General features: G+C 39.2%; 1 long non-coding RNA gene across 4 annotated transcripts in view; it reads right to left on the bottom strand.

Annotated features, from left to right (window-relative positions):
• Nucleotides 1-15,172, bottom strand: part of LOC128096031 (uncharacterized) — a 108,389-nt gene that overhangs the window by 41,758 nt on the left and 51,459 nt on the right. Inside the window, exon 4 of one of the 4 annotated variants that reach the window (XR_008213513.1) lies at nt 8,819-8,971. The exons of the other annotated variants lie outside the window; for them this stretch is intronic. This is a non-coding gene — a long non-coding RNA (uncharacterized LOC128096031). Of the gene's footprint in view, nt 1-8,818; nt 8,972-15,172 lie in introns of those variants that run through there. 4 annotated transcript variants of the gene reach the window in all.

The raw sequence follows: 15,172 nt of genomic DNA, 5'->3' as shown, positions 1-15,172 counted from the left end.
GGATGGAAGAGCCAAAGGAGAGGTGAAAATCTACAGTCAACCTACCTGTTTCCTGGGCAGGTGTGGGCTTTGGGTTAGCAGGGGGCCTGCTGGATTTGGAGGCTGGGATAAAACAAGTGAGGGAGGGTGCTGGGAGGGGGAGATCTGTGGAATCCATGGGTGATGTGAGCAGAGGGGAAGGGAATGCAGCAGGCATTCTGTTGCAGAACTGGGGGTGAGACTCAGGAAGCTTCTACAGTATTTGATTTCTATAAGACCCCTCAAATGGCCTTTAATTTTAGCTGTCCCTTCTCACATTCCTTCCCTCCTTTCTCTTTTCCCTCCCCATCCCCATTTGATCCTCCTGTTTCAGTTGCCCCCATCCATCCTTATCGATTATATTTCCCCTCCCTAGAGAGATCCATCCCTCCCCCAAGTCCTGCACTCTATAACTAATCCCTATGGTTATATGGATTGTAGCTTGCTTATCGAAGACTTAATAGGTAACACAAACATATATACAAATACAGATCATATTTGTCTCTTTGGGTCTGGGTTACCTTGCTCAGGATGATTTTTATTAGCTCCATCCATTTAACTGCAAATTTCATAATTTCATATTTTTAACAGCTGAGTAATATTCCCTGTGTAAATGTACCACATTCTCTCTATCCATTAATCTGCTGATGTCAGAGAAATGAACATGGTTGAGCAAGTGTCTCTCTAGTAGGGTTAAGAGCCTTTGGGTATACTCCCAAGTGGTATAGCTGATCTTGAGATAGATATATTCCCAGCTTCCTGTGGAACTGCCACAGTGATTTCCATAGTGGCTGTACAAGTTTTTATTCCCACCAGCAAGGAATGAGTGTTCCCCTTACTCCACATCCTTGCCAGCATGAGCTGCCATTTGTTTTATTGATCTTAGCCATTCTGGTGGGTGTAAGATGAAATCTCAAAGTAGTTCTGATTTGCATTTCCCTGGTAACTAAGGATGGGAGCATTTCTTAAGTGGTTCTCAGCCATTTGTGTTTCCTCTTTGGAGAATTCTCTGTTTAGATCTATACCCCATTTTTAATTGAGTTATTGATGCCAAGTCTTTTGAGTTTTTATATATTTTAAATATTAACCCTATATTGGATGTATAGTTGGTTAAAAACAAACATCTTTTCCCATTCTTCAGCCTGCCACTTTGTCTGAATGACAGTGTCCTTTGCCATACAGAAGCTTTTTGGTTCATGAGGTCCCATTTACTAATTGTTGTTCTTAGTGCCTGTGCTGCTGGTGGTCTGTTCAGAAAGTCCTTTCTTGTGTCAATGGCTTTGAGGCTGTTCCTCACTTTCTCCTCTATCATCCTCAGTGTATCTGACTGTATGCTGAGGTCTTTGATTCATTTGGAGTTGAGCTTTGTCCAGAGTGGTAATTATAGATCTATTTTCATTCTTATACATGTAGATATCCAGTTTGCCCAGCACCATTTTTTGAAGATTCTCTTTTCCGGTGTGTACTTCTAACTTCTTTGTCAAAAATCAGGTGTCAATAGGTGTGTGGACTTATGACTGGATCTTTAATTCAATTCCATTTATTACTGTGTCTGGTTTTGTGCCGGTACCATGCTGTTTTTATTACTATAGCTCTGTAGTACAGTTTAAGATCAGGCATGGTGATACCTCCCCCAGTTCTTTCATTATTCAGGATTATTTCACCTGTCCTCCCTACATTTTTTGTTTTTCCATATGAAGCTGAAAATTATCCTTTCAAATTCTGTGAAGTATTGTACTGGAATTTTGATAAGGATTTCATTGAATCTATAGATTGCTTCTGGTAAAAATGGACATTTATACTATATTAATCCTACCAATCCATGAGCATGGGAGACCTTTCAATCTTCTAATATCTTCTTCAATCTCTTTCTTCAATGTCTGAAAGTTTTTTAATCTATAAATCTTTCACTTGCTTGGTTGGAATTATAAAGATAGTTTATTTTCTCTTACATGAATTGCCCACCTCAGAAAGGTACTTTAAAAACTGGTGTTCTTAAACCAGTGAAATGGTTCAGTAGTAAAGGTGCATTCCACCAAGCCTGACAGCTTAAGTTTCACCCAGAGGACCCAGGTGGTAGAACCAGTTCCCACAAGTTGTCCTCTGACTTCCACAAATGTGCCAGGGCATATGCACTCCCCTTCCTACTGCAGACATAAAATCAACAAATGTAATGGAATATTTGTAAGATTTTAATTTATATGCAAAATTTTTGAGCCAATTACCTAATATACATTATATTCAACAATACTGGCTAGGTCCTATTTCATGTGTCAAAAATAGGATTGGGTTGGGAACTGTTGGTTTGCAATTTACAAAAGAGTTGTGTGAGTGTTCATTGTTGTATTCATAATTACTATGTCCTGCCAATCATTTTCACTAATGAAATCATCTCTAAGCTCAGACATTAAACAAAACTGATTGTTTTTATAATATGAAGCTAATTGTTTAGTTTAATAAATAATCAAGTATCCAGAGTTACAGAATGGTAATAAAGCAAATATGTGTGTTTAAATTCCTCTAACAGTGCAAAAAATATGTTACCATTTAACAAGGGGAAAAAATGACATAATAAAGATTTATTTTAAAATACACTAAAAGACTATTTGGATGCAATATAGTTTTTACAAACCAGAATTTTGATGACATAGCCAAATGAGTCCAAAACATGTGAATTAAATTTTCCTTTAAAAATTGCATATGGTGTAAAAACAAATAAAAAAAGAAAGTACTGAGTACAATGATCTTGGATTATATTAAATGTCAAATATTTTAAAATAATTAGTGACATTTGTAAGTGTAAAAGGTCAGACATTCATTAAGTAGTATTTTCTTGTGTGTTCACATACATTTTTTCATTTTTTTACTTTGATCTCAATAATTTCCACTTGACTTTAAAATTGATGCAATATAATTTTATAAATTTTGAATTAGCCTATACATTAAATTTGACCATAGTATTGTGAAATTAATCCTGCCTACATCCCAATTTTAGTAACTAAATGTAATAAAACTCATCACACAAGAAAGTACTACTAAAATAAGGTCACATGACAACAGACAAAACACATTGGCTTACAAAGGTTTTTGACTACGTGAAAAAAATCTAACTACATAGCTTAGACTTTTGGTTGACTTTATTATTTACATGGCATCTCTTGTGTACTTCTCCTAGGGAGATGTGAACAAACACCTGTTTGCCCCATGATGGTCATATAGAATGCAGGGATTAACTCAATTTTTATATCTATTTACACTTGCTTTGTGTCTAAGTCAATATTGGAGAAAGTTATATGAGCTGCTGAGAAGAAAGTATATTCCTTTGTGTTTGGGTGAAGTGTTCTGTATTTACATTACATCTGTTATAGCCATTTGATTTACGACATTATTTAACTCTGGCATTTCTCTGTTTAGGTTTTGTCTAGATGACCTGTATATTGGTTGAGAGTGGGATACCTAAGTCACCCATTATCACTGTGTGAGGGTCAATACATGAATTTAGCTGTGGTAAATTTCTTTTAGTAATGTGTCTTGGGTGCATCAATGTTTACGATTACAATATGCTCTTGGTGGGTTCTTCCATTGGTGAGCATGTAGTGTCCTTTCCTATCTTTTCTGGTTTGTTTTAAAGTCTGTTTTGTCATACATTAAAATGACTATACTGGCGTTTTCCATGGGTCCTTTTGCTTAGAATACCTTTTTCCATCCTTTCATCCTGAGGTGACCTATCCTTAATGGTGATGTATGTGTTTCTTGGATGCAGCAGAAAGATGAATCTTGTTTTCTAATACAATCTATTGATCTGTGGCTTTTTATTGGAGAGTTAAGACCATTAACATGGAGAGTTATCAATGAACAGTGCTTATAGATTCCGGATATTTTGTTCTTATGGTACTTGTTTTTCCCCAGTTGTACTTACTGTTCTGGGATTATTTGTTCCTTGTGTCTCCTTGAGTGTTGCTAACTCTTCAGAGTGAAGTTTTCCTTTGGGGGCCTCCTGTTAATATGGGTTGGTAGATAGGTATGGCTTAAATTTGGTTTTATTATGGAATTTTTTTTCTCCTTTGATTGTGTTAACAGTTTTGCTGAGTGTAGTAGTCTGGTCTGGTACATCAGAGTTTGCTTTCTGGCTTTCAGAGTCTCCAGTAAGAAGTCAGGTGTTAGGAAGGATGGCTTTTTCTCCTGTCCCCAAGTGGAAACCATGGGTCTGGGTTAGAGAAAGTTGCATGTAAGAGTCTTTTTGCTCTATATTTCCCCATTACTGAAATGATCAAGATATTACAGTCAATGTATAAATTCAAGGTGACAATGTGTTTTTTCTTTGACAAACTGTTACTAAACTGTGTACCTTAAGGAGGAGGAGGAGGAGAAGAAGAGGAAGAGGAAGAAGAAGAAGAAGGAGGAGGAGGAGGAGGAGGAGGAGGAGGAGGAGGAGGAGGAGGAGAAGAAGAAGAAGAAGAAGAAGAAGAAGAAGAAGAAGAAGAAGAAGAAGAAGAAGAAGAAGAAGAAGAAGAAGGTGTTGGTTGTTACCCTGATGGGCTTGCCTCTATGTGTGACTTGGTATTTTTCCCTTGCAGTTTTTAGTATTCTATCTTTGTTCTATCCATTTAGGATTTTGATCATTATGTATCAAAGGGAAATTCTTTTCTGGCCCTGTCTGTATGTGCTCTGTACACTTCCTGTACCTTGATAGATACCTCCTTCTTTAGACTGAGTAATTTTTTACTAATTTTATTAAAAATATTCTCTGTGAGATGGGGGCATAGCTCAATGATTAAGAACACTTACTGCTCTTTCAGAGGACCCAAATTTGATTCTCAGTACCAACATGGTAACTCACCATTGCCTGTAATTCCAGTTCGTGGGGATCCTTTGCCTGTGGCCTCCCAGAACAATGCACTCATACCCCCACACAGACAGACATACAGACAGACAGACACACACACACACACACACACACACACACACACACACACACACACACGTACATATAATTAAAAATAATAAAAGTAATCTTTAAATATATTTTATGTGCCTTTGACCTGGATTATTATTTCTTCTTCTTCTTCTTCTTCTTCTTCTTCTTCTTCTTCTTCTTCTTCTTCTTCTTCTTCTTCTCCTCCTCCTCCTCCTCCTCCTCCTCCTCCTCCTCCTCCTCCTCCTCCTTCTCCTCTATTTTTTATTGATTATGTCTTTTTATAATGTCCCAAATTTTCTGGATATTTTGTGCCTGGGTGTTTTGTTTTGTTTTAGATTTAACATCTTCTTTGATGAGCTTCCTTGACTAAGCTCTCTTTTTTTTCTACCTTGTCTTCAATGCCTGATATTCTCCCTCTGATGTCTTATAATCTGTTCATGAGGCTTATCTCTGAGGTTTGTGTTGGACATCCTAAACTTTTTTAATTTCCAGTTTTATTTCAGTTTGAGTTTTCTTTAGTCATTGTATTTCTTTGTTTAATTCTATTTTCATGCCTGGAATCATTTTCAATGTGTCATTCAATTGGTTGTTTTTTCACAGACTTACAGAATTTGTTCGTATCTTTTTAGGGTCCTTGAACGTATTCATAATTGTAATTTTGAAGCCCTTGTGCTTTCCACTATACTGCATTTCTTGGGACCTACTATAATAGGGTTACTGGTGGAGTCATATTGTCTTGGCTGTTCATGCTTATGTTTTTGAGCTAGGATCTAGGCATCTGGAGTTATGATGTTTGGGGTATTTCTTGGTGTTGATCCTTAGTCTTGTCTTTGTAGGGTGGATGTTCCATTGTTTGGTTGTGTCTCTCTGAATGTTAAGCAAGTGTGGTGGCTGTAGAGTCTCTGGTAGAGAGTTATTCTGCGGGTCAATGGGTAGCAGAAAGGAATGGAAATAGGCTAGGACTAAAGGCTGAGAGGGGCTCTGGAAAAAAGCTAGGGGGACCTGAGTCCATACCAGGAAGACTTTTCCCCAAAAACAAAGGTGGGCTGGCGGGAGGTGTTTCTGCTAGTAGGCTGATATAAGATTAAGCTTAAGTGTGGAGATAGAATAATGGAGGATAGGAAGACAATAGAAATTGCCTACCTGAGTTCCAGCCCAGTGTAGCCCCTGGGAGTCCCTGGTAGAAAGTGTTTCTGTGGGTTGATAGTTGACACAATGGAATAAAGATGAGTTAGTTGACTCATTTATAATAATTTATACCTTTAAAACATTACATGTTAGTACATTGTATAAATAACTGATGACAATTGTTTTTTGGCTCAGAAATGGCTATAAATCTCCCATCAGGGATTATAACAGGATGTTGAATAAACTTTTTCTTACATTCCTGAAACCAAGGCCAAGGCCCATAGCTAAGGATAATAAATGCTAAGTTCTACAAAACTATGGCCTCCCACAAGGCTTACTATGACAGACTAATTCAGAAATTTGGCTTTACAGTAAATCCCCAGTCCCCACACACACAACCAGAAACAGAAGGTGACTTAAGTATAAAGGACAACATATGAAGAAGGGAGAGGTCTTTAGAGAGATCTTTGTGGAAAGCCAAGAGCATCCCTTACTCATATGTGAAGACCACAGAGCACCAGCTAAATAGTAATTTGTGTTGTTGAATTCTGACTTTAAGGCATGGTGGTCTGATATAATATAGGAGGTTATTCTAATTTTTTTGTATCTGTTGAGATTTGCCTTGTGATTGAGTATGTGGTCAATTTTAGAGAAGGTTCCATGGAGTGCTGAGAAGAAGGTATATTCTCTTGTGTTTGGGTAGAATGCTGTGTAGATGTTTATTAAGTCTATTTGAGTCATAACGTCTGTTAGGTCCCTTATTTCTCTGGTAAGTTTCTGTCTGGCAGACCTGTCCATTGGTGAGAATGGGTAGTTAAAGTTTCCCCCTATTAGTGTGTGGGGTTTGATGTGTGGTTTAAGATTTAGTAATGTTTCTTTTATGTATGTTGTTGCCCTTGTATTTGGGGCATAAATGTTCAGAATTAAGACTTCATCTTGATGGATTTTTCCTGTGATGAATATGTAATGTCCTTCTCGATCTCTTTTATTGATTTTAGTTTGAAGTCTATTTTGTTAGATATTAGGATAGCGACACCAGCTTGCTTCTTAAGTCCATTTGATTGGAAAGACTTTTCCCAGCCCTTTACTATAAGGTAGTGTCTGTCTTTGAAGTTGAGGTGTGTTTCTTGTATGCAACAGAAGGATGGATTCTGTTTTCGTATCCATTCTGTTAGCTTGTGTCTTTTTATATGCGAATTGAGTCCATTGATATTAATGACCAGTGATTGTTAATTCCTGTTATTTTTGGTGGTAGTGTTATGTTTCCCTTCTTTGGTATTTGTTGGTGTGGGATTATCTATTCCCTGTGGTTTCATGGGTGCATCTAACTTCCTTGTGTTAGATTTTTCCTTCTAGTGCTTTCTGTAGGGCTGGATTTGTGGATAGATACTGTTTAAATCTGGTTTTATCATGGAATATTTTGTTTACTCTGTCTATGGTGACTGAGAATTTTGCTGAGTATAATGATCTTGGCCAACATCCATGGTCTCTTAGTGTCTGCATAACATCTGTCCAGGACCTTCTGGCTTTCAGAGTCTCCACTGAGAAGTCAGATGTTATTCTTATGGGTCTGCCTTTATATGTTACTTGGCCTTTTTTCCTTTACAGCTCTTAATATTTTTTCTTTATTCTATATATTTAGTGGTTTGATTATTATGTGGTGAGGGGATTTCTTTTTTGGGTCCAGTCTATTTGGTGTTATATGTTTCTGGGGGTCTGAGAACAGAACAGCTGCTAGACAGACAGACATAGAGGCCAGAAAATGGTGGCACATACACCTTTAATCCTAGCATTTCTGGAGGCAGAGATGCATCTGGATATCTGTGAGTTCAAAGCCACACTGGAAACAGCCAGGCATGATGACACATGCCTTTAATCCCAGGAAGTGATGGCAGGAAGCAGAAAGGTATATAAGGCATGAGGACCAGGAACTAGAGCCTTGTTAATCTTTTAGGCTTTTGAGCATTAGTTCAGCTGAGATCCATTCAGATGAGGACACAGAGGCTTCCAGTTTGAGGAAACGAGATCAGCTGAGGAATTGGAGAGGCGTGGTTAGCTGTGGCTGGCTCTGTTCTCTGATCTTTCAGTGTTCACCCCAATACCTAACTCCGGGTTTGTTTTTATTAACAAGATCTTTTAAGATTCATTTTATAGGAGCTCATGAACTTTAGACCGATAGCTATGGAACCTGATGGGACCAGACTAGACCCTCTGCATACAGGAGACAGTTGTGTGGCTGGGTCTGTTTGAGGGGCCCCTGGCAGTGTGATCAGGATCTATCCCCGATGTATGAGCTGGCTTTCTGGTTCCCATTACCTATGGTTGGACACCTTGCTCACCGTTGATGCAGCAAGGAGGAGCTTGGTCCTGCCTCAACTGAATGTACCAGGCTTAACTGTCCCACCATGGGAGGACTTACCCTTTTTTACCCTTTTGGAAGAAGGGATGGATGTGCGTCAGGGGGAAGGCAGGGGGGTGGGGAGCAAGAGGAGGGATGAGAGGGAGATCTGTGGTTGGTATGTAAAATGAATTAAAAAAATTTTAAAAATCTTTGTCTCAGAGAGATGCTTGTATTTAAGGCACTAAATACTCCCAGGTCTGAATGATGACCTGAGAAGGTAGGAGGAAGTAGGAACTTCCTTCTTGTTGAGATCGCTGAGTGTATATAAGGTGACAATGAAAGATGCCAATGCTGTCTCTAAATGGGGCAATGTCGACATTGACAAATCACACCAGGAACACCAGGTGCCTGGGTAGTGTTTACAGATGTTCATTGAAACCATCCCAGTCAACCTTTGGGCAACCATTTCAACAGCATCCAACCAGAGGATAACTTGGTGTCATCACAGAATCTTCAGTTTTCATCAGCTCTTCTCATGCTCTCTTCTTCCCTGGTCCCACCTCAGCCTGCAACAGGTCCCCAAAGAGAAGATTTAAACAGACAATCAAAGTTTTTAAATAAAAATGTAACTGAGTGAGGTCATTCAGGCCAAGAAAGACAAACATTGCTGTAGCACGAATCTTAAAAGGTCTTGCCAACTTCTCAGTCGATCCTGTTTCCATGAATCCTCAGACCGGAAGCCTCTGAGTCCTCACCCAAATGGATCTCAGCTGAACTGCTGCTAAAAGCCTGAAAGCTTAAAAAGCTTCTAGTTCCTGGTCCTCATGCCTTGTATACCTTTCTGCTTCCTGCCATAACTTCCTGGGATTAAAAGTGTGTGTCTTTCCCAAGTAAGACATGAGATCTCAAGTGCTGGCATTAAAGGTGTGTGTCACCATGCCTGGCAGTTTCCAGTGTGGCCTTGAACTCACAGAGATCCAGATGGATCTCTGCCTCTGGAATGCTAGGATTAAAGGAGTGTGCTACCACTGCCTAACCTTTATGTTTAACAAAGTGACTGTTCTGTTCTCTGACCCCCAGATAAGTTTATTGGGGTGCACAATATGTCAACCACAGGTAACTCCCAAGAAGCAGTAATGACTCAAAAGCAGGTGTATCACCAGCAAACCCACCCCAACATGGATGATGGCTGTAATTGGACTTTCTTTGGAACACCAGATCCCAAATAATGACATGGAGACTTCTGATTAATTATGAAAGCTTGGCCTTAGCTTAGACTTGTTCCCAACTATCTCTTAAAACTAAAATTAACCCATTTATATTAATCTATGTTCTGCCACTTGGCTCATTACTCATCCTCAGTACAGTACGTCCAACTTCCTGAACGTCTCGCTGGTGAATTCCACCTCAGATTCTTCCCAGGTTCCTATCTCCCTCCAGAAATCCCACCTATCCTCTCTTGCCTAGCTATTGGCTGTTCAGCACTTTATTAAACCAATCAGAAGGTGTCTTAGGCAGGTGAGGAAGGACAGAGTCACATCTTCACACAATGTGATCAAATATCCTGCAACAGATGATTCCTGAAAACTGCAGCCCGGAAGCTCTCCATGCAGCTCACAGGCAGCACCACAGTCTAAACGCATCTTTCCTTTCACATTTTTGCTGTCTGGAGTGTCAACCCCCGGCAACTGTTTAGTTACTTTAGCATCACTGGGTAATCACCTTGAGGAAGTTTCCAAGTTCCCATTCTCCCTGCCATTTTACCTTCTGTTTAGTTCATAGGACTCAAGCATCTCCACTTCCTTCTTGGAGTAAAGGTTTCAATTTGGAAGGAATGTTGCAATCCTGAGGAAGAGGTCATACAATATGTGACAGGAAAAAAACAAAGAAAATGCTGAGGGTTCAATATATTGGGATTGGTGTCAGAGGGGTGGGAAAGAGAAGTGGGTAAATAAAAAATAATGATCTAGGAAGAAACCTTATGAAGCCCTCTAGTTAGGAAGCTAAACCAAAGAAATATAATTCTTAAAGGAGTCTGAACAGAGGGACCCTGCGTGAATGGAGAATACTGCTCCCAGAGGACATGTGCTATTAAATGAAAACCTCAGTGCCAGACATGGAAAATGTCCCTACAAGTTATTGATCATGGAGGCCCCAGAGGCTATTGCCATTGCTCTTGGTTGCACACCATAAATAGAAAGAAGGAAGACCCTAATGCTGAAGACACAATATACTTTGGTTATATAACTTTGAGAACGCAGTCTCAACCTGACCACTTACTTTTCTATCTGCTGGAGAGCTTTCCTAGCACTGAAAGGTACTATGAAGGCTTCTGGGGGTAGAGGGAGGAGATATCAGTAGTTTTGCCCCACCAATAGACCCTGAATGTTACAATACAACTGTGCCAGTCAAGACATACCCACTGGTACAATGGTGGCATGGTGGTTATAGGAATAAGGTGTGTGGCATAATCCACAGGAGGGATTTCATGCCTGGTTCTGTAAAGCTGACCAAAACTCCATGTTTATGGAAACCATAGGCCCAAGAAAGGAACCTGCTGTTGGTGTTTATCAAACTGCCTTCTAAATATTTGTTTATACTCATAGATTAGTGCTGCTCTCAACATTTGTTAGAGAAGCTTCTTCTTGCAGTGGATAGTGGTTAGTGCCGACACTCATAACTGCTCTAAGTGCTAAGAATATGTGACTCTAAGTGATCAGCCATAAATGGGTTATCTCTATCAACCTACCCCCACTCAAAGCTCCTGGAATATCACCAAAGAGGAGGCAAAAGGAATGTAAGAGCCAAAGGATAGGGAGGAGAGAATAAAATGTTTCAGAACATGGTATGGTCACTGCGCACGTGAACTCACAGGAGTTAGAGTGGCCTGTGTAAAACCTACACAAGAGCAAGTCACTCAAAATTGTGGTGATATACTGTGTGTCAAATAAAGCTTGCCTGAGGATCAGAGGACAGAGCCAGCCACGAGATTAACTGTAGAAGCCAGGCAGTGGTGGCACATACCTTTAATCCTAGCACTCGGGATGCAGAAATCTTTCTGGATCTCTGTGAGTTCAAAACCACCCTGGACTACATGAGATTAATCTAGTCTAAAAGAAACAGAGCCAGGCTGTGGTGTCACATTCCTTTAATCACAGCACTTGAGATTGCGTGCCTTTGCTACCAATATTTGGGAAGCACAAACACACCTTTAATCCCAGCACTAGGGAGGTTGAGATAGGAAGTGAAATGGCTGGGTGGAGAAAGGCATATAAGGTGTGAGGAGACAGGAACTCAAAAGACCTTTCCGCTGATGACTCGGAGGCATTCAGTCTGAGGATTCACAGAGATAGGATCTGACCTTCCATTCGGCCTGAGGATCCAGTAGTGATGAGAATTTCCTCTAGTGGCTTGTTCCTTTGTCTCGCTGATCTTTCAGCACTTACCCCAATATCTGGCTCTAGGTTTTTATTAGAAACCAATTAGGATTTGAGCAACACAAAATTCTAACATGGATAGCAAAGGGGCTCCTGAGGTCCTACCTCTACATGAGGAGTCACTGGCAATTGGTGATGAATGAAGGAAGAATCATTCTTCTTTAGGGGTATGCCCACTGGTAGCTTGTCAATGCTCCAGCAGTTTGCCCCAAATGTATGCATACATAAGCAACACTAATGAGACTCAGTGGGTTATTAATGTTTTAAAGAAATGAAGTTGAGAGGAAAAGGTATTGAAGGACACTAGGAGGAGCTGGAGGAAGGTAGTAAGGGTGGCTGTGACCAAACTATGGTGTACACATTATGAAATTTTCAAAGAATAAATTAAAATATTATTTTAAGTGTGAATAATAAACATCAGTATAAGACTTAGCTAATGTATAAAGGGGCTGAGAAATCCCAGAATCTACTAAGGAGTCTTAATGATCATAGTGAAAGTGTTTTAAGAGAGTTTCTAGCCAGGAAGGAGTGGATATTTAAATACCAAGGGGTAACACACAGTTATTGAAAGAAAGAAAAATGTTTATACTAAATTAACTGCAAGGTTATTGTCTTCATCTTCAGGATTAAATTAATTGAAAACAAGAAGTTTTATCCAGGAACTCTCAACATTTAGAATATTCTAAACTAAGTTGCCATTCCCATGTTCCACCTTACCCAATGCATCTCTGCCAAAAGCACAGCATTCACACTTTGAATGACTTAATTATTGACTCAGTTAATCAATATTCAGCATATAAATGCCCTCCAGTGCTACTTCCACTGTTAACAAAAACCTTAATAGATTGCATTTCATTTCCATTTAGTTCAAAATGATTTTTACTTTCTTTTAAGATTTATTCTCTGGTCCATGTGTTATTTACAAGTGTGTTGGGAAGTGTCTAAATATTTGGAGATATTTCCAACTGTCCATCTGTTATTGACTTCTTGGTCCAAGGCCAGAGACTGCATCACTTCTCTTCTTTTGCTGTGTTAAGATGTGTTTTATGGCCCACAATGTGGTATGTCTTGGTATGCCCTATGTGAGTATTCTACTGTTGTCTATGGTATCCATTATACCCAGTTAACTGATCACTCTCCTGAGTTCAGCTACCTCTTGGATTTTCTGACGTCCAGATCTATCCATTTCTGATATAGGATCACTGAGGACTCCAGCTCTGATGCATTCACCCTTTTTCTCTTCAGCTTTTGTCTCACACGTTTTGATCTTTCCCTGCTAGATACATACACTGTTTTCTTGCAGAGCTGACTCCTGCCTCAGTAAGTAGCACACCTCTTTAGCCATAATTTTAGTTTCTTTAAAGACTATTTTATTGCAATGTAGCTCATCCAGGAGCCCTTTCTCACTCCTCCAAGTTGTCCTATCACCTCTATATGTGCGTGCACACACACACACACACAAATAAATAAATAAATGTAATAAAGTATTTAAATAGAACAATATGCTCAATAAGATGCTACTATACCCATACTTTGCATACATTTTGTAACACTGCTCAAATAGGTTCATAAGGTCAGAACTTCATGAAAATTGCAAAAACACTGAATCCATTCTATAGACTATGAATTGTGTACAATGTAGTATGTAGTAGTTTATTTCTAAAGAAAAGCAACAGTTGCAAAGAATACAGAGGAAATTCTGATATTCATCCCTCTTGAGGATGTGGAAATCATCACCAGTGTACAAAAGATGTCATTTCTGACATAGTCCAACTGCATGCTTCATTAAGTTTCTTATGGAGCTAATCTTGAGGTTTAGTTTTGTCCCATCCTTGCTTTGAGTGCTGTTTACACAAAGCCTTTAGCATGCACCTGCAAATTCTTAGTCTTCACTTTAAATATCAGATCTTTACCAAGAATAGCTTCTTTGTCGTTGGCTTGTGCCACACTGGCCACTGTTTTTCTTTTGTTCAGTATTAAATGGATTATCTGTCTGCTTCAGCCTCTTTCCCAACACCTGTGACCTCTAAGTCCAGTCAGTGCCCTTTGCCATAATCGATGGCTTCTACTGAGTTTCTCTGATAGGGAAAGTTATAACATCCACTATTTTCTGTCAGAGCAATCAGTCGCAGATAGTGGTGTAAGCTAAAGCCTGAATTCTCTTCATTGTCCATCCTTACACATTGTGTAACAAGAGAGAGTCTTCACCTGAGACAGTGGGAGCAACTGTTTCAAGAGAAGCCTCACATAGGCTCTGCCAGCAGTGGACAACCAGGAATCCTATAACTTAACTCCTACAGCAACCCTCACTGCCAGCAGCCAGTTTCTTCCCGAGGCTTTGAAAGAAAGTAAATCTTATTTTGTCCCTATTCTCTATTTTTAAAAGGAGTACTATTTATGGGGGCTGGAGAAATGGCTTGGTTGTTAAGAACACTGGCTACTCTTATAGAGGACTGAGGTTCTGTTCCCAGAATCCATGTGGTGATTCATAACCATCTGTAACTACAACTCCTAAAGAGCCAGTACCCTGTTCTCACCTCAGCAGGAACCAGGCACAGACATGGGGCATGCACACACATGAGCCAAATAATCATACACATAAAGTAAATAATCAAAAAACATTTTTAAGTACCATTATATGGTAGAAAAAAAAGGAGTGGTCAGTCACTCATGCCTCATACCCAGAACTCTTTTTGCCTCCAATTTCATAAGTCGATGGATTTCTCCCTAACTTTACAGTATTGAGAGTCTATATTGGTATTATAAGTATATTCCACCTTATAAAACTCCATATTAAGCCACTGTAGACAAGCTTTCCCTTGAACCAATGCACAATTAATCCTGAAGTTCACTTTACAATAAGAAAGATTATCTTCTTTAAGTCATAACTTGTAGCTCATTTAAGTCTGTTCTTCAGATACAAAGAGAAACAGATGGCTGAATATGATCTTTCAGAACAAATAAACGTCAAGAACATTCTTCAGCTGTACTTGATACCTAGGGGAATTTGGAGAGTACAATGTGTGATGCACTCTTAATCCATATATGTGTGAGCTGTCACCTTTGCCAAAGTCATTGCTGGATTTATATTGGTGAATTGCAGCGATGCATTATGTCACCCTGCAAATTTCTCAACTTTCTCATCTTCAAAGACTAGAGAAACTTTATTGGATCCTTGATGATTTTTCTTGTGTAGAACTACAAAATCAAATGTTGTCTGTGCTTCACAGAATGAAACTCGGCTTCTTTTTTAAAAAAATCAAAGAAAAAGTATAAACTCAGAGCAAAATTGAGTTGAAATTGGTCATAGCATAGCATTGTGTACATCTT

The sequence above is a fragment of the Peromyscus californicus genome, unplaced genomic scaffold (assembly GCF_007827085.1).
Source record: "Peromyscus californicus insignis strain IS unplaced genomic scaffold, ASM782708v3 Scaffold_11__1_contigs__length_118956290, whole genome shotgun sequence".
Lineage (NCBI taxonomy): Eukaryota > Metazoa > Chordata > Mammalia > Rodentia > Cricetidae > Peromyscus > Peromyscus californicus.
This window is presented reverse-complemented; position numbering and strand designations above follow the sequence as displayed.